The sequence below is a fragment of the Spea bombifrons genome, chromosome 8, assembly GCF_027358695.1.
Source record: "Spea bombifrons isolate aSpeBom1 chromosome 8, aSpeBom1.2.pri, whole genome shotgun sequence".
In the NCBI taxonomy this organism is placed as follows: Eukaryota; Metazoa; Chordata; class Amphibia; order Anura; family Pelobatidae; genus Spea; species Spea bombifrons.
This window is the reverse complement of record NC_071094.1, coordinates 14,874,871-14,901,264: the sequence shown is the minus strand read 5'-3', so window position 1 is coordinate 14,901,264 and position 26,394 is coordinate 14,874,871. Positions and strand designations below refer to the sequence as shown.

Sequence of the window (26,394 nt, the reverse complement as noted above, 5' to 3'; positions counted from 1 at the left end):
TACTGTAGGAATAAATTGAATTATTTCATTTTTACTTATCCGGAGATAAAAACATTCTCCTGAATTTGTAGTCGCTTCAGAGGACACAACTTTCTAGGCCCAGAAATCAGTGAGAGGAAAAGTAAAGCTTTTGCGCTATTTACTCTATTTCAATCTGCATATTTTATCAAAAAGGATCAGTGGTACTAAATTGTGGCTTCATGTGTCCCGTGTATAATGACTTTTTTTGTGTACTGATGTACTCCCAAATCCCATCACATAAGATTCTATCTTGTATTATCTGCCTCACACTGATGTCATCTTTATCCAGTACACATGGATGCAGAGGAGTTAAGATTCTGTTTATTTCCATAAAAAGGCCTCCAAAATTCTCAGCACCAGTCCCATGATGCTCTTAACCCGGCCCTGCCCCAGTGTGCATCAGCCATCTTAAATCCAGCTTGTGTACACAGTGTACGCCAGCCAGCCTGAATCCAGCCTTTACTTACAATGTGCTCCAGCCTTGTGTAGTTTTACGTGGCTAAACTTATTTTAAATGGTTTGTGGCCCACTGCAGAAAAAACTTGCAATATAGTGTAATGTAGTTAACAAAAAAAAATATTTTAATATTGAGTGAGGCAATAGCAACTCACTCTTTATTGAGCAGTCTCCTGTTCATATGGTTCACGTTCCTTGAAGTAAATGTGGAAAAGCCTAGTCACAGTGTTGTATAAGGAGAAGCAGAGTGGACTTTTCAAGTCTTTTTTAATTTTTTGATTATTTTATTTTTGTTTATTTACTAATACAATAATCTACAGCTCTATGAGAGCACTTTCCCATATAAGAAAATATTTTTTATATTTTTTAAATTAAATAAATATATCTGTTATTTATTAAACTTTCTCTGCCACCATTGAATACACATCCATCCTAAGGAATTGGATCCAGGAAAGGAAGAGCACAGCTACCTTAAGGGTCTAATTTCCACCTGAACCATATGAGCAGTAGACTGCTTAACCCCTTAACGTCCATTGACGGGTCATTCACGTCATGCAAAACGGTCACTTAACGACCTATGACGTGCATGACACGTCATGACATTACACAAGCTTGGAAAGTGATCAACAATCACTTTCTTTGCTTAAACGGTGTTGCTCGATGGGCTTCAACATTTGCTTCAACATTTGTCATACATTGTATGGTGGCGGACTCCCGTTTTAAAAGTTTAGGAGGCGATCTACGATCACCTCCTAAACTTCAATGGTGTTGCTGAAATGCCTCAATCACGGAGAGCGGTCACAACTGCCACTGAGAGTGATTTCGCCAATCGCAAGATGGCGGCCACCCTGTAAAAAAGACAACAAAGTTGGAAAAGTTCGCTAGATGGTCTCCAGACCCTCTAGAGAACTCTGGCTCCACTGGCAGGTTGAATACAGGTACTGCATGCAAGTCAATGGAACCCAGCTTTCTAATCTGATTAGTAAAATATAAAAAAAATAAAAAAAACATGAGAAAAAAAAGCTTAAAAAAAATAAATATGGTAACATTGCATCAGAGGAACCATCCAGTTCCAGCAAAATGTAAACCATCCAGTTCCAGCAAAATGTAAAAACAAGTCCAAAAAAAATAAAATATAAATTTTTTATTAAAAAATAAACTTTAATATTATGAGCAAGTGCTAAAATTAGCGCTGTATCTTTCCAAAAATCTTGACATGGAAAGAGTTAAAGTAAAAGCATTTCAAATACCCAAGGGGTGTCTAATTTTTAAAAAATTAATGGTTTTATGGGGTAAATTGGAGTGGCTGGGCTCAAAGATAGGGCATAGGCACAGACTGACCAAAATGGGGGAAAAAGCGCACTTCCCAAATGTGGCATTTTAACCCCAAACACCAGACAAACCCATGAATGTGGGGTATGACTGTACTCGGGAGATGTTCCTTAACACACATTGATAGTGATGTGTACCTTGAGCTATAAATTTATACCCGAAGTACAATTTGTGTGAAAAGAAAAAAAAAAAAATACTACCACAAACTGTGGCAAAGGCTGGTGGTAGAATCTCTCTTGCATGGAAAGGGTTAAATACTACCATTTTAAATACCTTGGGGTGTCTAGTTTTCAAAAATATATGGTTTGATGGGGTAAATTGTAGTGGCCGGGCTCAAAGATAGGGCATAGACACAGACTGACCAAAATAGGGGGAAAAAAGTGCACTTCCTAAATGTGGCCTTTTAACCCCAAACACCAGTCAAACCCATGCATGGGCGGTATCAATGTACTCGGGAGATGTTCCTTAACACACATTGGGGTGTTGTTTGATAGTGACGTATACCTGGAGCTATAAAGTTATACCAGAAGTACAATTTGTGTGAAAAAAAATACAAAAAAAAAATACTACCACAAACTGTGGCAAAGACTGGTGGTAGAAACTCATGCATGGAAAGGGTTAAATACTACAATTTTAAATACCTTGGGGTGTCTCGTTTTGAAAAATATGTGGTTTGATGGGGTAAATTGAATTAGCCGGATTCAAAGATGGCCCTATTAGTACATGGGGTCAGTAGGACCAGAAGCTGTAAATCCATACCTGAAGTGCAATTTTAGTGATAAAAAAACACAAAACAAATTACTACCACAAACTTTGTACTTATTGCCCAATAACTTGCAGAAAAAAGCAAAAAAAAACATAAAAACATTGGGTATTTCTAAACTCAGGACAACTAGTAGAATCTATTTAGCAGGTTTTTTCATTAGTTTTTTCTGAAAAAAGATTTTTCGGGTCAGAAAATTTGTTTTATTTTTCATCATATTTTATTATTTTTTTATGAGAAATTAGATAATATGATCAAAACTATGGTATCTGAAGAAAGCCCTTCTTGTCCTGAAAAAAACCAATATATAACTTGTGTGGGTACCCTAAATGAGTGAGGAGAAAATTACATCTAAACACGAGCACCGCAAACGTGTTAAAACAGCCTCGGTCCCAAGGGTACAAAAGGCTGTAAAACACAGCCTGGTCCTTAAGGGGTTAATAAAGAGTAAGTTGCCATTGCCCACATTTTAATGAAATATATATTTTTTGTTAACTACATTACACTATATTGTCTTTTTTATATACATATGTATGGAGTTTTAAGTTTGGAATTTGTAAGGTGTACATGTACGGGCTTTGTCATTAAGGGGTTAATATATTTTCTTATATTTCTGATTTAAGCGATTAGAGAGAAGGTGCAGGTAGTGTGTTAAAAGGCGCACTGCACACAACACCGTTTTTGTTATCCTTTATAAAGAAGCCATATGTGATATATCGCTTATATGCCTCTCATACGTACCACATCTCCAGATATATTTTACCAAAAATAATTAGTTATTTTAGTATTAGTGTTTTCTGCATTTGTTAAGACCACTGCATTTAATTTCCAAGAATTGGAGGTAATTGAACAACTGGGCTCAGCGTGTGAGCACCCCCAGTGAATGGTTCGACCAGGTCACGGTAGGAATTTTAACCTTCTACCACGTGAACGGGAGTAGTAGTGCTCTATAAAGAGCATATCAATGTGCAAGTAGATCCCTTTGAGGGCCGACTAGATAGTGAAAACCTTATCCTCAAGGTGCACTGCTCTTGAACAGTCCCCCTACCAATTTTAAGGAGGACCCATATTTGTTAACATAGGGGAACATAATTAGCGCTCAATGTGTCAATCCTGGGATTATTATTATTATTGTTATACTTTATTTATAAAGCGCCGACAGATTTGGCAGCGCTGTACAAGTACAATACAGCAATTGACATACAGATACAAGAGGAATGAAGGGCCCTGTTCCCGCAGGAACTCTAGGTGGATAAGGAGTGAGAAACAGGAGGTGAGGACTGCGTTTTAGTTAATGATCTTAATGTAGGACGAGATAAGGGTTGTAAGTGGGTGAGAGAAGTTTTGATGTTTATGTCAGTGGTAGGCTTCTCTGAACAGAAAAGTTTTTAGGGAGCGTTTGAAGGAGGGTAGAGTTGGTGATAGTCAGACAGCACGTGGAAGAGAGTTCCAGAGGGTTGGTGCTGCATGAGAGAAGTCCTGTAGGCGGCATGGGAGGAGGTGATAAGTGAAGATGCAAGGAGTCATTGTTGGATCTTAGAGTGCAGTCTGGAGTATATTTGCTGATGAGGGAGTATAGGTAGACGGGAGTGGCGTCACTGAGAGCTTTGTAGGATAGAGCTAGTATTTTGAATGGATGGGGAGCCAGTGGAGGGACTTGCAGAGAGGTACGGCAGATGCAGAGCGTCGGGTAAGATAGATTAGTCTGGCAGAGGCATTGAGGACAGAGTGGAGGGGGATAGTCGAGCGAGAGGGAGGCCGGTATGTAGGGTGTTGCAGTAGCCTAGACGGGAGATTACGAGGGAGTGGATTAGTTGTTTTGCAGTGCTGGCAGTCAGGAATGGAAGAATTTTGGAAGTGTTGCGTAGTTGGTTGTGGTAGGATTTAGAGAGTGATTTGAGGGATAAAAGACTCGAGTTCAGGGTCACTCCGAGGCAGCAGACTTGTGAAGGAGAGATAGTGGTTCCGTCGACAGTGATAGAAAGATCAGAAAGGGGAATAGAGTTAGAGGGAGGTATTAGAAGGAGCTCAGTCTTAGACATATTTATCTTGAGGTGGTGAGAGGCCATCCAGGAAGAGATGCCAGGTAGGCAGCTGCTGATCTGAGAGAGGACAGATGCAGAGAGATTGGGGGTGGAGCTGTCGATAAGTTTTCCAAGTGAGGAAGTATAGATGGAGAATAGTAGAGGACCCAGGACAGAACCCTGAGGTACTCCAACAGACAGAGGCATTGAAGAAGAGGAGTCGTCAGCAAAAGACACAGAGGAGGATATGTTTGAAAGATACAAGTTAATCCAGGAGAGAGCAGTGTCACTGAGACCAAGAGAACTGAGAGTCTGTAGGAGGAGGGGGTGTTCGACTGCGTCGAAAGCAACAGAGAGGTCAAGTAAGATTAGGATAGAGTAGTGGCCATTATTTCTAGCAGATAGGTCATTTGTGACCTTGGTGTGAGCAGTTTCAGTCGAGTGCTGTGGTCGGAAACCAGATTGCAGAGAGTTTGAGGATAGAAAGTGGGTTAGACAGTCGTAGATTCGTTTTTCTAAGAGTTTAGATGTTATTGGTAATAGTGATATGGGGCGGTAGTTAGCAGGGGAATTTGGACTGTTTTTTTGGGGGGGAAATAGTCTGCAAGATCATGCAAGGTAAAATCAAATTGCAAGGTAAAATCTCTCCCTAAAATCAAAACGTGCTTACGTAACTCCCCAGATTTTAGATTAGAGGCCAATACAAAGTGTTTATTAGCTCTCCCTTTGTTTCATTGAGGGTTCCCTCCTAGTTTGTGGACATTTGTACAAATTGACAAAATTGACAGAGTTTGTTAAAAATAGAATAATCTAAGCCAGTTCCTCTCTCAGTGTCCATCTGCACCCATACTGGACAAATGGGAGGGATTTAGGGCAGAGTGTGCTGTGACTTGCTTTTTTTGTTCTTCATTTACAATTTAGATTGTATCACATTATGTACTGTAGTTTCCCAACAAATTTGCCCATTTAAGTGAGCGCGTGGGGGAGGCAGACTCAGAGGTAGGCTTTCTGGAAAAATCTATTCTCTCTAACAGCCGGGAGAGCAGCTCATCCAATGTGCAGGGGATCCGAAAGGAAGAGAAGCCCAGGCAGGTTGTGGGGGTAGGGGATTCAATAATTAGGAAAACAGACAGGGTAATCTGTAGCTCTGATCGCAGCAACCAAATGGTTTGCTCTCTCCCGTGCCCGAGTTCGGCATGTTGCGGACAGAGTGGATAGATTATTGGGAGGGGCTGGCGAGGATCCAGCTGTCTTGGTGCACATTGGCACCAATGACATAGAGGAAGATGGAGTGTCCTAAAAGGTAATTTTAGGGATTTAGGGAGTAAGATTAAAAAAAGGACCTCCAAGGTAGTATTCTCAGAGATACTACCTGTGCCATGCGCTACACCAGAAAGGCAGCGGGAGATTAGGCAGCTAAATGCATGGCTGACGTCTTGGTGTAAGAAGTAGGGCTTTTTTGGGTTTTTAGAGCACTGGGCTGATTTTGCTTTGGGGTACAATCTCTATAGTCGTGATGGATTGCACCTAAATGCAAGAGGGTCCAATGTGCTTGGGGAGAGAATGGCTAGAGGGTTGGAGGAGATTTTAAACTAGGAGTGGGGGGGGGGATAAATACCGGGCAAGACAGTATAGAAAGGGAAGGCGATTTACTTAGTAACCAGGTGGGTGGATCTGGGGGCTTGGTCTATACAGATAATAGGGAGAAGCATACATTTTGCCCTCCAAAGCAAGGACAGAAAGCAATTGCAGCATCAGTGTTAAACGACAAGCTAAAGGTCATGTCTACAAATGCTCGCAGTTTAGGGAATAAGATCCATGAACTTGTAACAGTTATGACAACTGAGAATGTTGATATAGTGGCTGTTACTGAGACATGTGTAACCCCTTTCTGCCCTACTCCTGGCGACAAACGGTAGTTGGCAGAAGTTACATCTTCTTCTGACGCTGACAGGGATCCTGAGCCTCCGCCATAGTTGGGAGAACGGGACATCTTCTTCTAACACAGTGCCTCCACTCAGTGCAACTTCTATTTATAGGAAACCCACCCCACTGAGTAGATGAGTACCCTCCACTTAATAAAACCTCAAAGACATGAAATACAGGCTGTATTGTGGTTAAAGAGATACACATATAACAGCAGAAATAAACATGCAGTTCCTGGCTAATGTGCAATGATAATAAGTCCCTGGTATAGGAATAATACAGTCACAAGAGTCTTTAGCAGCAGGAATGCAGCCAATAAACTTCCCTTAATAACATGGAAAAAACTATGTTTAAACAGTTATAAACTCATGGGTACCTGCAGGTAATTTATGTGCACAACGTTGGGGCCCTTAGATGTTGGTAGCGCTACCCAGATACAATGAGGAAAAAGTCTGAAGTAATCTCTGAAGATAGTACCTTTGAATGACACCTGTAACTGTAGATATCTCCAGTTCTAACAAACAAGGAAAACTGGCTAGGTGCAGATTCCCCTGGTCCTTGACAAGGCTGTGAGTGCACCTTACCAGAAATATCCAGAAGTCCAGCAAAATGGAGGGCAGGAGCAGGATGGCAATCCTTTCTCTTCCTTTTGCTGACAGACTGTGAAAACTGCAGAAAGTTCCAGATGTCTGCAGGGAGCTGAACATAAAATGATAGTCTTCTAAATCTTGTACTTGCAGTGCATTAGACCTCCCTTGCTTTTATTTCAATGTCCCAGCAGAAGTGGATAATCAGGGGAAAAAAACAGTAGCAATACACTTTCTTTCTGCAGAGCCAGAGAACATGGCTTCACCCCTGTCCTCTTCTTCTTGCCACTCTAGCCCCTCCTCCTTACATGACATGTTAAAAGGGCAAAGTTCAAAATCACCAACTTAAAGCAAACAGCAAAATATAGCAGTCTGTTACACATGGCATAATGAGAAAAATGACTGGGACATATTAATACCGGGGTACTCCTTATATAGAAAAGACAGAAAGGGCAAGAAAGGGTGAGGAGAACTTAGAGTCGGTTTGGGTTACAGTACAATTTGGTAAAAGTAAAGTAACTCGCGTAGGTGTGATTTATAGACCCCCAGGACAAGAAGATGAACCAGATAATCTACTAGTGGAGGAAATAGCTAAAATTACAGTGAAGGGGGATGTAATAATCATGGGTGACTTTAATCTCCCTGATGTGAACTGGAAAACAAAAGTAGCTGGTTGTGCCCGGAGTGTGGATATTCTTAACTCCCTACTGGGATTATCTTTAAAACAAGTAGTTGAGGAACCAACTCGTAAGGAGGCCATATTGGATTTTGTGTTCACAAATGGAGATTTGTTAACATATATTTCTGTAGGTGAAAGTTTGGGATCTAGTGATCATCAGTCTGTGTGGTTTAATATACGAACAGTGACAGAGTCACACCACACAAAAACAAAAGTTTTAGATTTTAGAAAAGATGACTTTTCTAAAATGACAATATGTGTAGAGGAGTCATTATCAGACTGGGACAATTTAAATGGCGTTCAGGAGAAATGAGATTATGTAAAAGCTGTATTATTGAAGATAACAGAAAATTGTATTAGGCTGGTCAGTAAGAGTAAAAAATTAAAGAAACCGCTGTGGTACTCTGCAGAGGTGGCCAAAATCGTAAAACACAAGAAGTTAGCCTTTAGTAGATGCAAAAAATACCCAAAGTGAGGAAGATAGACAGATCTATAAAATTAGGCAGAAAGAGGCAAAGAAAGTTATAAGATCTGCCAAATCACATGCAGAAGAGCGAATTGCCCTCTCAGTAAAAAATAGAGATAAAACATTTTTTAGATATATAAATGAGAAAAGGAAAGTTAAACAAGGATTAGTTAGACTAAAAACAAAAGGAATGTATGTAGAAAAGGATAAAGGTTTAGCTGAGGCAGAGGTTGTCTAAGGAAAAGACAAATAAGTCGATGGGGCCTGATGGGATACGCCCAAAGTTATTAAAAGAGCTTGGGGGTGTACTAGCAAAACCGTTAACTGATATATTTAACGAATCATTGGTAACGGGAGTCATCCCAGGGGATTGGAAAGTAGCGAATGTTGTGCCCATTAACAAAAAAGGCAGTAAGGAGGAGTCGGGCAACTACAGGCCAGTTAGTCTTACATCTGTAGTGGGGAAATTAATGGAAACAATGTTAAAGGAAAGGATTGTTGAACATCTGAAGTCACATGGGTTTCAAGATCAAAAACAACATGGGTTTTCCTCAGGAAGATCATGCCAAACGAATCTTATTGATTTTTTTGATTGGGTGACTAAAGTAATTGATCAAGGTGGTGCAGTAGATGTTGCGTATCTGGATTTCAGTAAGGCCTTTGACACTGTGTCACATAGAAGACTTATAAATAAACTGCAATCTCTGGGTTTAGATCCCAATGTTGTTGAATAGATTAGGGAGTGGCTGAGTGACAGACAACAGAGGGTTGTAGTCAATGGGGTATATTCAGAACAAGGTCTTGTAACCAGTGGGATACCTCAGGGATCTGTACTTGGACCCATTCTCTTTAATATTTTTATTAGCGATATTGCAGATGGTCTTGATGGAAAGGTATGTTTATTTGCTGACGACACAAAAATTTGCAACAGGGTTGATGTTCCTGGAGGAAAAAGCCAAAAGGCAAACGATCTAGGTAAACTGGAAAAATGGTCAGAGGTGTGGCAATTGGCATTTAATGTGGATAAATGCAAAGTAATGCACCTGGGGCATAAAACTCCAAGGGCAGAGTATAGAATATTTGATACTGTCCTAACCTCAACGTGTGAGGAAAGGGATTTAGGGGTCATTATTTCTGAGGATTTAAAGGTAGGCAGACAATGCAGTAGAGCAGCAGGTAATGCTAGCAGAATGCTTGGTTGTATAGCGAGAGGTATTAGCAGTAGAAAGTGTACAGTACTGGAGACCGTATCTCCAGAAGGATATATAAATGTTGGAGAAAGTTCAGAGAAGGGCTACTAAAATGGTTTATGGATTACGAGATAAACCTTACCAGGACAGGTTAAAGGATCTTAACCTATATAGCCTGGAAGAAAGACGTGACAGGGGGGATATGATAGAAACATTTAAATACTTAAAGGGAATCAACAAGGTAAACGAAGATAGTTTATTTAAAAGGAAAAATACTACCACAACAAGAGGGGCAGAGGTTTAATGGTAACAGAGGTTTAATGGTAACATCAGAAAATATTACTTTACGGAAAGGGTAGTGGACGCATGGAATAGCCTTCCAGCAGAAGTGGTAGATGTTAATACAGTAAAGGCATTTAAGCAAGCATGGGATAGGCATAAGGCCAAGCTAGATATAAGAGAAGGGCAGGTACTAAAGGAAAGTACTCAGAGGTTGGGCAGACTGGATGGGCCTACTGGTTCTTATCTGCCGTCACTTTCTATGTTTCTATGTTTCTATAAACTATGGTGAATAATTGAGAAAAGGGGACTTTTTCCTGACCTTTACTTGAAAACTATTTTACTCGTCTATAAAAGCTAATGAAAAAAAAACTGCTAAGTAGATTCTACTATTTGTGCTGAGTTTAGAAATACCCAATGTTTTCATGTATGTGCTTTTCTCTGCATGTTATGGGGCAATAAGAACAAGTAGCTTTTGCTATTTCAAAACCATTTTGGTTACCAGTCTGGTAATTCTGCCCGCATGTGCTATTTCGGGTATCTTTGAAGCAGGCCAATGCAATTAACCCTATCAAAACATATATTTTGAAGACTAGACAGCCCAGGGTGTTTCAAATGCTAGTATTTTAACCCTTTCCATATCTACCACCAGTCTTTGTCAAACTTTATGTTAGTCCCCCCCCCGTTTTTTTCACACATTTTGCTTAAGGTATGAATAACACAACACCCCAATATGTGTTCAGCAACATCTCCAGAGTACAGAAATACCACCCTGACGGGGTCCACCCTGCCGTCCTGGACTATGCAATAATTACCGTATTTGCTTGATTATAAGATGAGGTTTTTTTCAGAGCAAATGCTCTGAAAAATACCCCTTGTCTTATATTCGAGGCCCTCTTATAATCAAACCTCAATTAGAGGTCTGACTATAAGACTAAGATCCAGATCCCCCGCAGCACTACAGGGGACCTAAATAACCTCCGCTGATAACCTCCGCTGCTGCCGGCACTTCCTCTGGGGGCTTCTATGACGGAGCACCGGCGTGACGTGAACTTCCGGTGCTCCATCATAGAAGCCCCAGTGGAAGTGTCGGCAGCAGCAGATGTTGTCTGTGTGATACGCACAGAAGCCGTCATAGAAGCCCCGGTGGAACTAACGGGCAGCAGAGGTTGTCTTCGCGTATTGCGCAGATGTCCACCGGCTGTCCCCACTATACACCAGGGAGTCTGAAGTACAAGGAAATAGTCTGGGGAAGCATTGGTAAGTCGGGGGGGGGGGTTCAGAGTGGCATATGGGGCTTTATAAGGAATATAATGGCGGCAGAGTAGCATATAGGCAGGTATAAGGCGTATCTGGGGGGCAGAGTGGCATATAGGGGGTTAAAAGGCATTTCCGGGGAGAACGTGGCATAATCGGGGTTAGAAGGCATATCATGGAGGCAGAGTGGCATATAGGCAGGTATAAGGCATTTCCTGGGGGCAAAGTGTCATATACAGGTTAAAAAGCATTTCTGGGGAGGGGCAGAGTGGCATAATAGGGGTTAAAAGGCATATCTTGGAGGCAGAGTGGCATATAGGCAGGTATAAGGCATATCTGGGGGCCAGAGTGACATATATGGGTGTGTAAGGCAGAGTAGCAAGGGGGCAAGTTGGCAAATAAAAGGAAATAAAAACAAAATCATTTTTCTCAATCAAAGTTTTTATAAAATATGAGAAATAGTTTACATGTGAATTAATATTTACTAGTAAAACATTGTTTCTATAGGGTAGTCGTATATTCAGGCTTTTTTGTTTTTCCTAAATTAATATTCAAATTTTGAGGGGTCGTCTTATAATTGAGGAAATACGTGTTTGAAATCATGTCTACCTGCAGCCACTAAAGGCCACCCTTCCCTCTCTGGAGCACCCATATCCAATTAGGGCTGCAACAACTAATCGATAAAATCGATAATAATCGATAATGAAAATCGTTGCCAATGAATTTCATTATCGATTAGTTGAATCGATTTTTATCGATTATATAATGAGGGTTTTTTCAGAGCAAACGCTCTGAAAAATACCCCTCATTATATAATCCGTTTCAGTGACTCAAAGTAGCAGCTCCTACTTACCAGTCCCTCCCTGTAATCACTGTGACAACTAGTGATGGGAAGTTCGGATCGTTAAAGTGAATCGGATCATTTCGATTTGTTCACTGAAATGATCCGATTCATGATCCGGATCTTCGGATCACTCAGTGTGCCTGCACGGAGTTACTGTTTTCCAGTAACTCCGTGCAGGCACACTAGCGATTGGCCCCGCCCCTTTCATTATGAATCCTCCCCCCTGCCTCCAGTGATGTCAATGAAGGCAGAGAGTCGTTCAAAGATTCGGATCTTACAGGGATCCGAATCTTACAGTGATCCGGATCACTGTAAGATCCGGATCACTGTAAGATCCGGATCACTGTAAGATCCGGATCATTGTAAGATCCGGATCATTGTAAGATCCGGATCTTTGAACGACTCTCTGCCTTCATTGGCATTCTAATCATTCAGAGAATATCACCATACTGTTATAAATAATACATTAATAATCACTGCCCCCAGGATTTACATTCCCCTTTACCTGCAACTGCACCTTAAGCTAACTTTATTAAATTAATTAAATTAACCCTCACCATTAAATTAACCCTAAACACCCCATCAACCATGACTGCCCCTAAAATTAACCCTTAACACCCCATCAACCATGACTGCCCCTAAAATTAACCCTTAACACCCCATTAACCATAACTGCCCCCAAATTAACCCTAAACACCCCATTAAGCAAAACTGCCCCTAAATTAACCCTAAACACCCCGTTAAGCATAACTGCCCCCAAATTAACCCTAAACACCTCATTAAGCATAACTGCCCCTAAGTTAACACTAAAGACCCTATTAAGCATAACTACCCCCATATTAACCCTAAACACCTCATTAAGCATAACTGCCCCTAAATTAACACTAAAGACCCCATTAAGCATAACTGCCCCCAAATTAACCCTAAACACCTCATTAAGCATAACTGCCCCTAAATTAACACTAAAGACCCCATTAAGCATAACTGCCCCTAAATTATCCCTAAACACCCCATTAAGCATAACTGCCCCTAAATTAACACTAAAGACCCCATCAACCATACCAATTTATTAGGTAATTTATCTGGAGTATATGCAATTAATTTAGGGGCAGTTATGGTTAATGGAGTATTTAGGGTTAATTTCAGGGGCCGTTATGGTTAATGGGGTCTTTAGGGTTAATTTCAGGGGCCGTTATGGTTAATGGGATCTTTACGGTTAATTTCAGGGGCAGTTATGGTTAATGGGGTATAAGGGTTAATTTTATGCTGATGACTGAGGGTTAATTTAATTAATTTAATAAAGTTAACTGTAGGTGCAGTTATAGGTAAATGGGGGCAAACTCAGGGGAATCTAAATCCTGGGGGCAGTGTGAACATTATTAATGTATTTATTTATAAAAGTATGGTATCAGTAATATTCTCTGAATGATTCGAATCTCTGTAAGATTCGGATCCTTGTAAGATCCAGATCTCTGTAAGATTCGGTTCATTCGACTCTTCGGATCATTCGACTCTTCGGTTCATTCGACTCTTCGGTTCATTCGACTCTTTGAACGAGTCTCTGACTCTATGAGTCATCCTTCCTGTGTGAATTAATGAGCTGTAACCTGACCCCAGAGTCTGTGTCTGAGTGCTCTGCAGATGACTCACAGCTCTAGGATCAGATTACAGCTGCATGATTCACAGACTGAACCGCTACAAATGAATCGTTCAGTCTAGTGAACCGATTCATCCGGATCACTAAAAAGAACCGGATCAAATGAACGATTCGTTCATGATCCGGACATCACTAGTGACAACTGGCCCTGCCCCTTCCTTCTCCAGAACCACATGGCTGTGATACTCATCTTACTGTAAGTATAAAATTAATATTTGGGCTGCTGAAAGTTAGGGGAGGTGGGGGTTAATTTAGGGGCAGTTATGGTTAATGGGGTGTTTAGGGGCAGCTGTGGTTAATGGGGTGTTTAGGGTTACCGTATTTGCTCGATTATAAGACAACCCTGATTATAAGACGACCCCCCAAAATCAAAATATTAATTTAGGAAAAAAACAAAAAGCCTGAATATAAGACTACCCTATAGGAAAAGTTTTACTAGTAAATATTAATAGTAAACTATTTTTTCATATTTAATAAAAGCTATGATTGAGAAAAATATATATTTTTTTATTTCCTTTTATTTGCCAACCTACCCCCCCCCACTTATGCACATCTGCCCCCAGGCTTGCCACTCTCCCCCAGAAATGCCTTATACCCCCTTATTTGCCACTCTGTCCAATGATGTGCCTTTTAACCCTCTATATGCCACTCTGCCTCCAAAAATGTCTTATACCCTCCTATATGCCACTGTGCCCCATGATATGCCTTTTAACCCCCTATATGCCCCTCTGCCCCATGATATGTTGTAGTTGATGGGGTCTCTAGGGTTAATTTATTGGATGCTGTGGTTAATGGGGTGTTTAGGGTTAATTTAGGGGCAGTTATGGTTAATGGGGTGTTTAGGGTTAATTTAGGGTAGTTGTGTTTGATGGGGTATTTAGAGTTAATTTAGGGGTAGTTATGGTTAATGGGGTGTTTAGGGTTAATTTAATGATGAGGACTGAGGGTTAATTTAATTAATTTAATAAAGTTAACTTACGGTGCAGCTAGAGGTAAAGGGGGGCAGACTACGGGGAATCTAAATCCTGGGGGTAGTGAAGATTAACCCAGTACTTATTTATAAAAGTATGGTGTCAGTGTGCTGTGAACGGGTCTGTGACTCTATGGGGACTATGAGATATATGGGGGGGGTATAAGGCATATCTGGGGGTATAAGGCATATACGGTATATAAGGCATATGTGGGGAGGGCAGTGTGGCATGTCTGGGGAGGACGGAGTGGTGTATCAGGTTGTATAAGGCAGGGCTTGACAAATTTGTTGTGAATATAGGCGCCAGGTAAAAAAGTTAGGAGCCAGGATTTTTTTAAACTAACAGTTGGTCAGGAGTGATCTGATCATCATCAGCCCACTTACTAAACTCACAGCATTTGACCTGGAAGCACCCTGGACTTTCAGGTCAGTGCTGTTTTTATTTTTTATTATTCATTTTTTTTTTTTTTTTAACTCTTTCGATGCTGATGTTCCATTGGAGCACAGCATTGACTGATATTTGGTCCCCACAAGCTTGTGGGGAAAAAATGTTAACCCCTGCAATGCCACGAATGTGTCATACACAAGTGTGGCATTGAAGGGGTTAACGCTGCACTGTCGCTCTCATGGAGCGATCAGGCAGCAGTGGGGTGTTGGGGCTGCTCTCCACACTCATGTGGAGACCAAAGAACCCTCTCCCCTGTCCCTGAAGCTGCCTCTGGCAGCTGGGACTCAATTGCTGGTCTATAGACCAGCCATTGCAGGGAGGGGAGTCTTTGATGACTGCTGTAGGCTTCCATGCCTACAGGAATCATCAAAGGGCTTCTGGGGGCTCGTTTTTGCTGTTGCTGGTCTGCCTGGGCTTCCAGGCAGACCACCAGCAGCAGAGCCCTGTACACAACGGGAATTAACCCCTAAATGCCGCGATCGCTGCATTGAAGGGGTTAATGCTGCACTGTCGCTCTCATGGAGCGATCAGGCAGCAGGGGGGTGTTGGGTCAGGTCCCCACACTTGTGTGGGGACCCAATCAACACACAACCCCCTTCCCTGAAGCTGCCTGTGGTACCTGAAAACACGATTGCTGGTTTTGCAGCAACCGCGTTTTCAGCCTAGAGCCTACAGGATCACTCCGTGGGAGTGATCTCAGGCTCGGGGGCGGGCTCGGAGTGGCTGTGCTGTCTGCCCAGACTCCTGGGCAGACAGCAGCGCCCCCGTGTGGTTACTCAGCCTCTTACATCCACAATTTTTTATGGATGTAAGAGGCTGACAAAACCTAGGCGCCAGGACAAAATTCTCTGTCGCCATGGCGACCTGGCGCCTGGGATTTGTCGAGCCCTGGTATAAGGCATATCTGGGGGTAGAGTGGAGTGGCATATGTGGGGAGGGCAGCGTGGCATGTCAGGGAGGCAGTGTGGCATGTCTGGGGAGGATGGAGTGATGTATCAGGGGGTATAAGGCGTATCAGGCACATTGGCATATGTGGGGGTAGAGTGGCATATGTGGGAGGCAGCGTGGAGTGGCATATGTGGGAGGCAGCATGGCATATGTGGGAGGCAGCGTGGAGTGGCATATGTGGGAGGCAGCGTGGAGTGGCATATGTGGGAGGGAGAGTGGAGTGGCATATGTGGGAGGCAGCGTGGAGTGGCATATGTGGGAGGCAGCGTGGAGTGGCATATGTGGGAGGGAGCGTGGAGTGGCATATGTGGGAGGCAGCGTGTGGGAGGCAGTGTGGCATATGTGGGAGGCAGCGTGGCATGTCTGGGAGGCAGCGTGGCAAGCCTGGGCTCAAATGTGCATAAATTGGGGGGGCTGGTAGGGAAATCAAGACAAGAAATGCATTTTATCAAAGTTTTTTTTTATTCTGCTGTTTGTATTTAACATCATTTGTTTATTAAATTATTTTAAATAAATGAAAAATTTACATTCCTTTTTTTTATCCGATTAATCGAAAAAATTATCGGCCAACTAATCGATTATGAAAATAATCGTTAGTTGCAGCCCTATATCCAATTACTTGGGACAGCATTGCCTTGTTATGTGAGTTTAGTCCTGCCTTTATATACATGCTCTGCCCTTCAGTCTGGGCCTTTGCATTTGTTTGGCTTGGGTCACTGTTAGTCTGATTGCAGCTAAAGATCTGATTTCCTGTGTATGACCTTGGCTACGTTCTCAATCCTGATTTGTGTCCCAGACCTCCGCATGTCTCAGACTTGCCTACCTTCCAAGCCATGTGCCCTGCCTGAGGGCTTCCAAGCCGTGTGCCCTGTCGTTGCTACAGTTCCCCTGCCAGTGGGCTTCCTGCCGTCTGCCCTGCCAGTGGGCTTCCTGCCGTCTGCCCTGCCAGTGGACTAATTGTGGTCTGCCCTGCCAGTGGGCTTCCTGCCGTCTGTCCTGCCAGTGGTCTCCAGTTCCAGGCCTGTCCTTTCTACTTTCTGCTCCATGTGTTACGATTAACGGAATCCTGTTTAAGCTTTACTCCACTGTATATACCAGCACTGATCCTGTTCATCAATACAATCTATTCTAGTATATCAGCCTGGTGTGAGACTGTTATCTCTTGTCTGTACTTGCCTGTCTGTCTATATGCATCTCGGAGTACAGACGGAGCCTCAGATATCCCCTGCAATTGGACTCCTACCTGACCTGCTGGCCGGTCCTGACACACCCATGCATGGGCTTGCTTGGCTGTTTTTGGAGCAAAAGGGCCACCTTTGGTGCATGCACATTTTTCATTGTTGAAGTTTGACATTTGGCTATCCTGTGTCCATGTCCTATTTGGTACATCTTTGATACTGGCCAATTTATTGTGCCCAGTAAACCCATATATTTTTGAAAACGAGACACTAGTATTTGAAATGCTGGTATTTAAAAATTTTTTTACCACCAGCCTTTGTCAAAATTTGCAGTAGTATTTTTTTGTGTGTATTTTTTCCACACACGTTGTTGTTACCTCCTCCATTGTCCCGCAGGCAGAGGAGCTGAGACGCAGCCCGCAAGTTCAGCCGCCTGCTCGTCCCCGCAAAGATCAAGGGGCGTGCGTCTCAACGTCATGAGTGCTCACTCATGAATATTCATGTCGCTTCTTAAAGCGACATTTGTCCTTTTTCCTCCTCCCCCTAATTAGGTGGGTAGGATGATCCAGTTTTGTGGAGGGATATTTAAACCCGTAGTTGGCACTACACTTTGCCTGTGATAGTGCCTTATAGCCTTCACTAGCACCTGACTTGCTGATTTCTATCTGTTTATTGATTCCGGCTTGTTCCTGACCTACGTTGTTTGCTGCCTGCCCTGCCCTTTGTTTGTGACCCCAACTACTCTTTTGCCTGACCCCTGAATTTATTATTTTGAATGTATTATTTTTGTTCCTGAATTATCTGAGCAAATCTACATCCCTGATTCTGCTGTATGTCTCCGTTGTGCTGGTTACTGAGCTCTCCCTCTCCGCTAGGAGGCGCCAATTTCTGCAGTGTGGATCCACTGCCTTTACTGCTGTTGTGACAGTTGTACTTTAGGTATGAATTTACAGCTCCTGGTATATGTCACTGTCACGCAAAACACCCAAATATTTGTCCAGCAACATCTCCTTAGTACAGTGATGCATGGGTTTGTCGGGTTGTTTTGAGGCTAAAAGGACGCATTTGGGACACGTGCATTTTTCAAAGTGAAAATTTGACGTGTGGTCATCCTTCCCCCTGTTAATTGGGACATTGTTGAACCCTGTCAATTCAATTTACCCCATCAAATCATACATTTTTTTTTAAAAGCAGACACTCCATGCGTATTTAATATGCCAGTATTTTAACTCTTTCCATGCGAGAATTGTTTGAAGATATAGTGCTAGTATTAGAACTTGCTCATAAAAATAATTCTTATATATATTTGCTCACTGGCCACTTTATTAGGTACACCTTGCTAGTACTGGGTTAGCCTGAACCATTGATACAAGACAGGATGGATCCATGCTTCCATGTTTACACCAAAGTCTGACACTGCCATCTGAATGTCGCTGTCAGGGACTGGGTCCATACAGACGACTGCAATGACCCAGAGCACCCAAAGATCGTGTTCAGGAGTTATTGCGCAGTAGCGGAGATAGACAGGGTCTGGTGCAGGGTGACTGCACTCCCCCGAGTGGGCATCTAGGGTTGTGCGCCCACAGAGTAACAGCAGAACATAGCAAGCAACGGGGACAGAGTGAACAAGGGACAGGGAGACCGGGTAAGAAACATAGCCGGAGAAGACATACATAGTACAGAACACAACAAAATACAGGGAACAAGGATCACAAGGGATGGAGTGAGGAGCTTCTCCTTTAAGCAAGGATAGGACATCTTAACTGGGACATGGGGAGAAGAGAGAGGAACCAAAATCCTCAGATGATTCAGGAAAAGGAGGGCAAAGGTTCATAAGAGACAGACAAGCATGAATACAGGACTAGCGTAGGACTATGTGATATCACTTGGAGATTCAGTCACATCATATGGCCATAGTATGCTTAACCTACGCCAAAGTACTCCAATATACAGTGGGTCCTAGCACTAAACCCTGCCTACTGAATTATTAATAAACCGAAACTAAACATTGAATCTAAACACAGAACCAAGAAGGACATACCTTTAGACTGCTGACTGAGACAAACATAACAAACGGGTGGGGCACACCTTATAAAGGAAACAGAGCTAAAGCAAAGAGCAGAAGCGAAATCAAGGAATCAGAAGCACAGAACAGAGCATATGGAAATCTAGGAATGGATTACAGCAAAGGGGGAAACTCTAGTGGGACGGGGACACTAGAAAGAAGCAGCTCCGCAGACTGAATGGAGCCTGACAGTCGCAGCTGGAATCGGGACTCATCGGACCAGGCAACGTTCTTCCAATGTTCCATTGTCTGATTTTGGTGAGCCTGTGCGAATTGTTGCATCTGGTGTGGTCTTCTGCTGCTGTAGCCCATCTACTTCAAGGTTCAGGGCGTTGTGCATTCAGAGATGGTATTCTACATACCTTGGTTGTAACGAGTGGTTATATGAGTTACTGTTGCCTTTCTGTCATCTCGAACCAGTCTGCCCATTCTGCTCTGACTTCTGACATCAACAAGGCATTTTCTTTAACCCCTTAACGACAATCCCCGTACATGTACGGGGTTGCCGTGCAACGGGTTAACGACAATGCCCGTACATGTACGGGCTGCCGTTAAATAGCTGCATCGCCGCTATCGGCGGCTTTGCAGCATCCACGGAAGCCTCACAAGTGCCGAGGGCTGCCCTCCCCGGAACAAAAATGGCCGCCGCCGCACCGATCATCAAAGATCGCGGCGGCGCCCGGCTAAAACTGCTTAGGAAGCGATCGGCATAAACTGTGTTGCTGACATGCCTCAGTATCGAGGCATGTCAGCAACACTACCCCCCCGACCCCCGATCGCCTTGTGATTGCTCCGAGGAGCAACCACAAGTGCCATCCTGTGAATGACGTTGCCGTCATTCACAGGATGGCATTAACAATAGATCTAAGTTCACAGAGGGTCTATCCAGACCCTCTTGAGAACTCTCGAGCTCCTCCTGCAGGTTGAATGCAGGTACTGCATCCAACCATGCAAGGTCAATGGAGCCCAGCTCACTAATGAGAGTGACTAGTAAGTAAAAAAAAATAAAAAATTAAAAAAAAAATTTAAAAAATGTTTCAAAAAAAATGTCAAAAATATGGTAACATGTAAAAATCCCCACTGTCACCAAAAAAAAAAAAAGTTTTTAATAAGCAAGTCCTAAAATTTTTTATCTTTACAAAAATTCCATTATGGAAAGAGTTAAAATATTGGCATTACAAATGCCCATAGGGTGTCTAGTATTAAAAAATATATGAGTTGATGGGGTAAATTGAATTGGCCGGGTTCAAAGATGTCCCAAATATGGGACATGGGGCAGATGTCTAAATGGCAAAAAAATACACACCTCACAAAGGCGGCCTTTTACCTCCCAAATAACCCTACAAACCCATGCATGGGGGGTATCGCTGCGCTCAGGAGATGTTACTGAACACATATTGGGGTGTTGTGTGACACGGACATATACCAGGAGCGATAAATTTATACCTGAAGTACAACGTGTGTGAAAAAAATACAAAAAAATGTACTACCATAAAGTTTCACAAAGGGTAGTGGTAAAATTAGTGCATTGAAAGGGTTAAAATACCAGCATTTCAAATACCTTGGGGTGTCTAGTTTTTAAAAATATATGATTTGATGGGGTAAATTGCATTGGCCGGCTTCAAAGATACCCGAAATGGCACATGGGGGGAAGAATTACCAGATTTGGAAAAAAAGGTTTTGAAATAGCAAAACTCTACCTGTACTTATTGCCCCATAATGTGCAGAAAAAAGCAAAAAAAACATAAAAACATTGGGTATTTCTAAACTCAGGACAAATAGTTGAATCTATTTAGTAGGTTTTTTCATTAGTTTTTGCAGATGAGTAAAAGTTTTCTGTTTAAAAAGTGAGAAAAAGTAATTTTTTAACAAAAAATCCCCATATTTTATCATTTTTTTTTATAGTAAATTAGATGATATGATAAAATGAATGGTATCTAAAGAAAGCCCTGTTTGTCCTGAAAAAAACAATATATAATATGTGTGGGATCATGAAATGAGAGAGAAGAAAATCACGGCTAAACTGCAACACTGAAAAACGTTAAAAGAGCCATTGTCCCACAATATACTACGAGTAAAAACCCCTATTGTCCTTAAGGGGTTAACACAACTGCTGCTCACTGGATATTTTCTCTTTTTTTGGACCATTCTCTGTAAACCCTAAAGATGGTTGTGCGTGAAAATCCCGGTAGGTCTACAGTTTCTGAAATACTCAGACCAGCATGTCTGGCACCAACAACCATGGCACGTTCAAAGTCACTTAAATCCCCTTTCTTCCCCATTCTGATGCTCTGTTTGAACTTCAGCCTAAATGCATTGAGTTGCTGCCATGTGATTGGCATAAAGGGGGTATAAGTAATTTCTGGAGGCAGAGTGGCATATAGGGGGTTAAAGGCATATCAGGGAGGCAGAGTGGCATATAGAGGGTATAAGGCATATCAGGGAGGCAGAGTGGCAATCCTGGGGGCAGGTTGGCAAGTAAAAGTTTATTAAATATATTTTATTAAATATGAAAAAATAGTTTACATTAATTAATATTTGCTAGTAAAACTTTTTTCCTATGGGGTCGTCTTATATTCAAGCTTTTAATTTTTTTCCCTAAATTAATATTCTGATTTTGGGGGGGTCGTCTTATAATCAGGGTCATCTTATAATCAAGCAAATATGGTATATATATATATATATTTATATTATATATACATTTATTTTATGGTAAAAATAGTATACAATTAGGCTGCAACTAACGATTATTTTAATAATCGATTAGTTGGCCGATTATTTTTTCGATTAATCGATTAATCTGATAAAAAATGCAATTTTTTTTTATTTAAAATAATGTAATGAAAAACATACAATTTACACTTTCATCTCTTTATTGCAATGGCCTCTCGCTATTCACCTTCTTATTTTACTGACATCATAAAAGCTACAAGAACCCAAACACAGTGTACAAAGTTATTAGTAAATATTAATTCATATGTTAACTATTTTTCATATTTCATAAAAACTGAGAAAAAAGCCTTGTTTATATTTTTTCTTTTATTTACCAAACTGCCCCCAGTTATGCACATCTGACCCCCAGCTTGCCACTCTGCCCCATATATGCCTTATACCTCTTATATGCCAGAGATTCCACTGTGCCCCTGATATGCCTTATACTCCTTATATGCCAGTGATATCCAACTGAGCCCCCTGATATACATTTTACCCCCAGATATGTCTTATGCCCCCCTGATATGCCTAATATCAATATGCCTTATACCCCCTATATGCCTTATAACTTCCAATATGCCACTTGCCCCCATTTATGCCTTATACCTCCCTATATGCCACTGTGCACCCTGATATGCCACTCCGCTCCCCATAAATGCCCTGCACCACCCTGAAATTCTCCCTGATTCACACTCTGCCTCCCCCAGATATGCCACTCTGAAATTCATTATATCCCCCATACACCACTCTACCTCCCCTATACACCACTCTAACTCCCCCAGATATGCCATTCTGCCTCCCTGAAATTCATTATACCCCCCCATACACTGCTATAACTCACCCATACACCACTCTGCCTCCTCCCCCCTCCCATACACCACTCTGCCTCCTCCCCCTCCCATACTCCACTCTGCCCCCCCTCCCATACTCCACTTTGCCTCCTCCCCCCTCCCATACACCACTTTGCCTACTCCCCCTCCCATACACCACTTTGCCTACTCCCCCCTCCCATACACCACTTTGCCTCCTCTCCCCCTCCCATACACCACTCTGGCTCCTCCCCCTACCATGCACCACTCTGCCTCCTCCCCCCTCCCATACTCCACTCTGCCTCCTGTCAGCAACGGAGGTTCACAAGACACAAGGGAGCCGGGTAGAGAGGCAGAGTGGCATATGGGAGGGGGAGGAGCCAGAGTGGTGTATGGGAGGGTGGCTCCCGTACACCCCTCTGACTCCTCCCCCTCCCATACACCACTCTGCCTCTCTCCCGACTCCCTGGTATTTTGTAAACCTCCGTTGCTGACATGCACGTACGCTGAGGCTTCTATGAAGCTGCAGTGTAAGTGAAGGGCAGTAACGGAGGCTGTCTGTGCGATGCAGACCCCCACCAGCTGACAGAGAGGATGATCCTCTGCAGGAGACCTCGATTCTCTGTCAGCCGGTGGGGGTCTGCACGATGCGCACAGACAGCCTCCGTTACTCACCTTCACTTACGCTGAGGCTTCTATGAAGCTGCAGTGAAAGTGCCTGTCAGCAACGGAGGCTCACAAAATACCAGGGAGTCGGGAGAGAGGCAGAGCAGTGTATGGGAGGGGGGAGAGAGACGGCCGACAGTGAGGGTAATCCAGGTCCCCTGCAGTGTTGCGACGGATCTGGATTCTAGTGTTATAATCCGATCTCTGTTTGAGGTCGGATTATATAAGGATAAAATCGATAAAAATCGATTCGACTAATCGATAATGAAAATCGTTGACAACGATTTTCATTATCGATTAGTTGTTTCAGCCCTATATACAATGTCCTTCTAGAGTCTATAAAATCCCCGAACTGTTAATAACTAGGGCTGCAACAACTAATCGATAAAATCGATAATAATCGATAATGAAAATCGTTGCCAACGAATTTCATTATCGATTAGTTGAATCGATTATTATCGATTATAAAATGAGGGTTTTTTCAGAGCAAACGCTCTGAAAAATCCCCCTCATTATATAATCCGTTTCAGTGACTCACCGTCTCACAGCAGCAGCTCCTACTTACTCCCCCTCCCTGTAATCACTGTGACAACTGGCCCCGCCCCTTCCTTCTCCAGGCCAGAACCACATGGCTGTGATACTCCTCTAACTGTAAGTATAACATTAATATTTGGGCTACTGAAAGTTAGGGGAGGTGGGGGTTAATTTAGGGGCAGTTATGGTTAATGGGGTGTTTAGGGTTAATTTAGGGGCAGCTATGGTTAATGGGGTTTTTGGGGTTAATTTAGGAGCAGCTGTGGTTAATGGGGTGTTTGGGGTTAATTTAGGAGCAGCTGTGGTTAATGGGGTGTTTGGGGTTAATTTGAGGCAGTTGTGGTTAATGGGGAGTTTAGGGTTAATTTAGGGGATGCTGTGGTTGATGGGGTCTTTAGGGTTAATTTAGGGGATGCTGTGGTTAATGGGGAGTTTAGGGTTAATTTAGGGTTGTTGTTTTGATGGGGTATTTAGAGTTAATTTAGGGGCAGTTATGGTTAATGGGGTCTTCTCTTCAGGGTTAATTTAATGATGAGAACTGAGGGTTAATTTAATTAATTTAATAAAGTTAACTTGAGGTGCAGTTAGAGATAAAGGGGGGCAGACTGCGGGGAATCTAAATCCTGGGGCAGTGAAGTGACATATCTGGGGGCATAAGGCATATACAGTATATAAGGCATATGTGGGGAGGGCAGTGTGGCATGTCTGGGGAGGATGGAGTGGTGTATCAGGGGGTATAAGGCGTATCAGGCACAGTGGCATGTGGGGGGTAGAGTGGCGTGGCAAATGTGGGAGGCAGCGTGGCGTGGCATTTGTGGGAGGTGGCGTGGCATTTGTGGGAGGCAGCGTGACGTGGCATATGTGGGAGGCAGCGTGGCGTGGCATATGTGGGAGGCAGCGTGGCGTGGCATATGTGGGAGGCAGCATGGCAGATGTGAGAGGCAGCGTGGCATATGTGGGAGGCAGCGTGGAGTGGTATATGTGGGAGGCAGCGCAGAGTGGCATATGTGGGAGGCAGCGCAGAGTGGCATATGTGGGAGGCAGCGTGGCATATGTGGGAGGCAGCGTGGAGTGGCATATGTGGGAGGCAGCGTGGAGTGGCATATGTGGGAGGCAGCGTGGAGTGGCATATGTGGGAGGCAGCGTGGAGTGGTATATGTGGGAGGCAGCGTGGAGTGGTATATGTGGGAGGCAGCGTGGAATGGTATATGTGGGAAGCAGCGCAGAGTGGCATATGTGGGAGGCAGCGTGGAGTGGCAGATGTGGGAGGCAGCGTGGAGTGGTATATGTGGGAGGCAGCGTGGCGTGGCATATGTGGGAGGCAGCATAGAGTGGTATATGTGGGAGGCAGCGTGGTATGTCTGGGAGGCAGCGTGGCAAGCCTGGGCTCAAATGTGCATAAATTGGGGGGCTGGTTGGGAAATAAAGACAAGAAATGCATTTTATCAAAGTTTTTTTATTCTGCTGTTTGTATTTAACATCATTTGTTTATTAAATTATTTTAAATAAATGAAAAATTTACATTCATTTTTTTATCCGATTAATCGATTAATCGAAAAAATAATCGGCCAACTAATCGATTTTGAAAATAATCGTTAGTTGCAGCCCTATTAATAACTCTTCCAGAAATACCCAATTGACCCTATCATCATTATTACCTATTGTTTTATTCGGTGCCATCATATTCCGTAGCTCTGTACACTGGGTAGACAGGACAAAACAAGTAGTATATAACATAAGAATTTGACTTACAGACTTACATTGGGTAGTGTGCTCAAACAAGCTTACAATTTAAAGGTAGTTAGGGTGTATTACACAACAGGTAAAAGGTAAAAGTGCTGTTGTTAGGGATGGGCCAGCCACAATAGTATCAAATGCTTTTTTCTGTGTCTAAGGGGAGAATTAATATTGGAATCTGATTAAGTTCTACTTAATTAGCAATATCTCAAATCTTCCTAGTATTACTGTAAGGTAGTCTACCCCTTAACAAAACCAGTTTGATATTTGTGAATAATAGATAGTTAAAATTTGTTTTAGCCTATTCACTATCCTTGAGTAGATTTCTGTATCCATGTTAATCAAAGATATGTGTCTATAGTTTCCCATATTTTTATTTCATTAAAGACATTTGTCATATGAGTTGGTATTGTTTCTGCAATAACCGTTAAGAAAGAATTTGTAAACCCATCTGGGCCAGATACTTTGGAATAATGGAATTTGGAGACCAGTACCAATCAGATGATCCCAAATCTGAGTTCTGTTATTGTTTGTCTTTACCAAATTGTACAGGGAGTGATAATATTCTCCAAAAGCTCTCCCATTCTGAAATGTATCTTAATAAACTTGCTTATTATTAATTACTTTACAAATTTTAGATTTATTTTTTGTTTATATGATTGGATTGTCAATAGCCTTATCAGCTCATTTCCCCATATGATACCATTTTTGTTTAATTTTTGTCAAAAACTTGTTTGCCTTTATGGTTAGGCTTTCATTAAGTTTAAATTTACAATCTTTTTCATTTTCACTTGGTCAATCTATTCATTATTATTTTTTCCAAATAATTCAAGTGGACATTAAGAT

At 42.4% G+C, this 26,394-nt stretch overlaps 1 protein-coding gene across 1 annotated transcript in view; it reads left to right on the top strand.

The window, feature by feature from the left end:
• The window catches only part of BRINP1 (BMP/retinoic acid inducible neural specific 1), a 287,987-nt gene that overhangs the window by 23,669 nt on the left and 237,924 nt on the right, over nt 1–26,394 (top strand). The gene's annotated exons all lie outside the window — the stretch shown is intronic.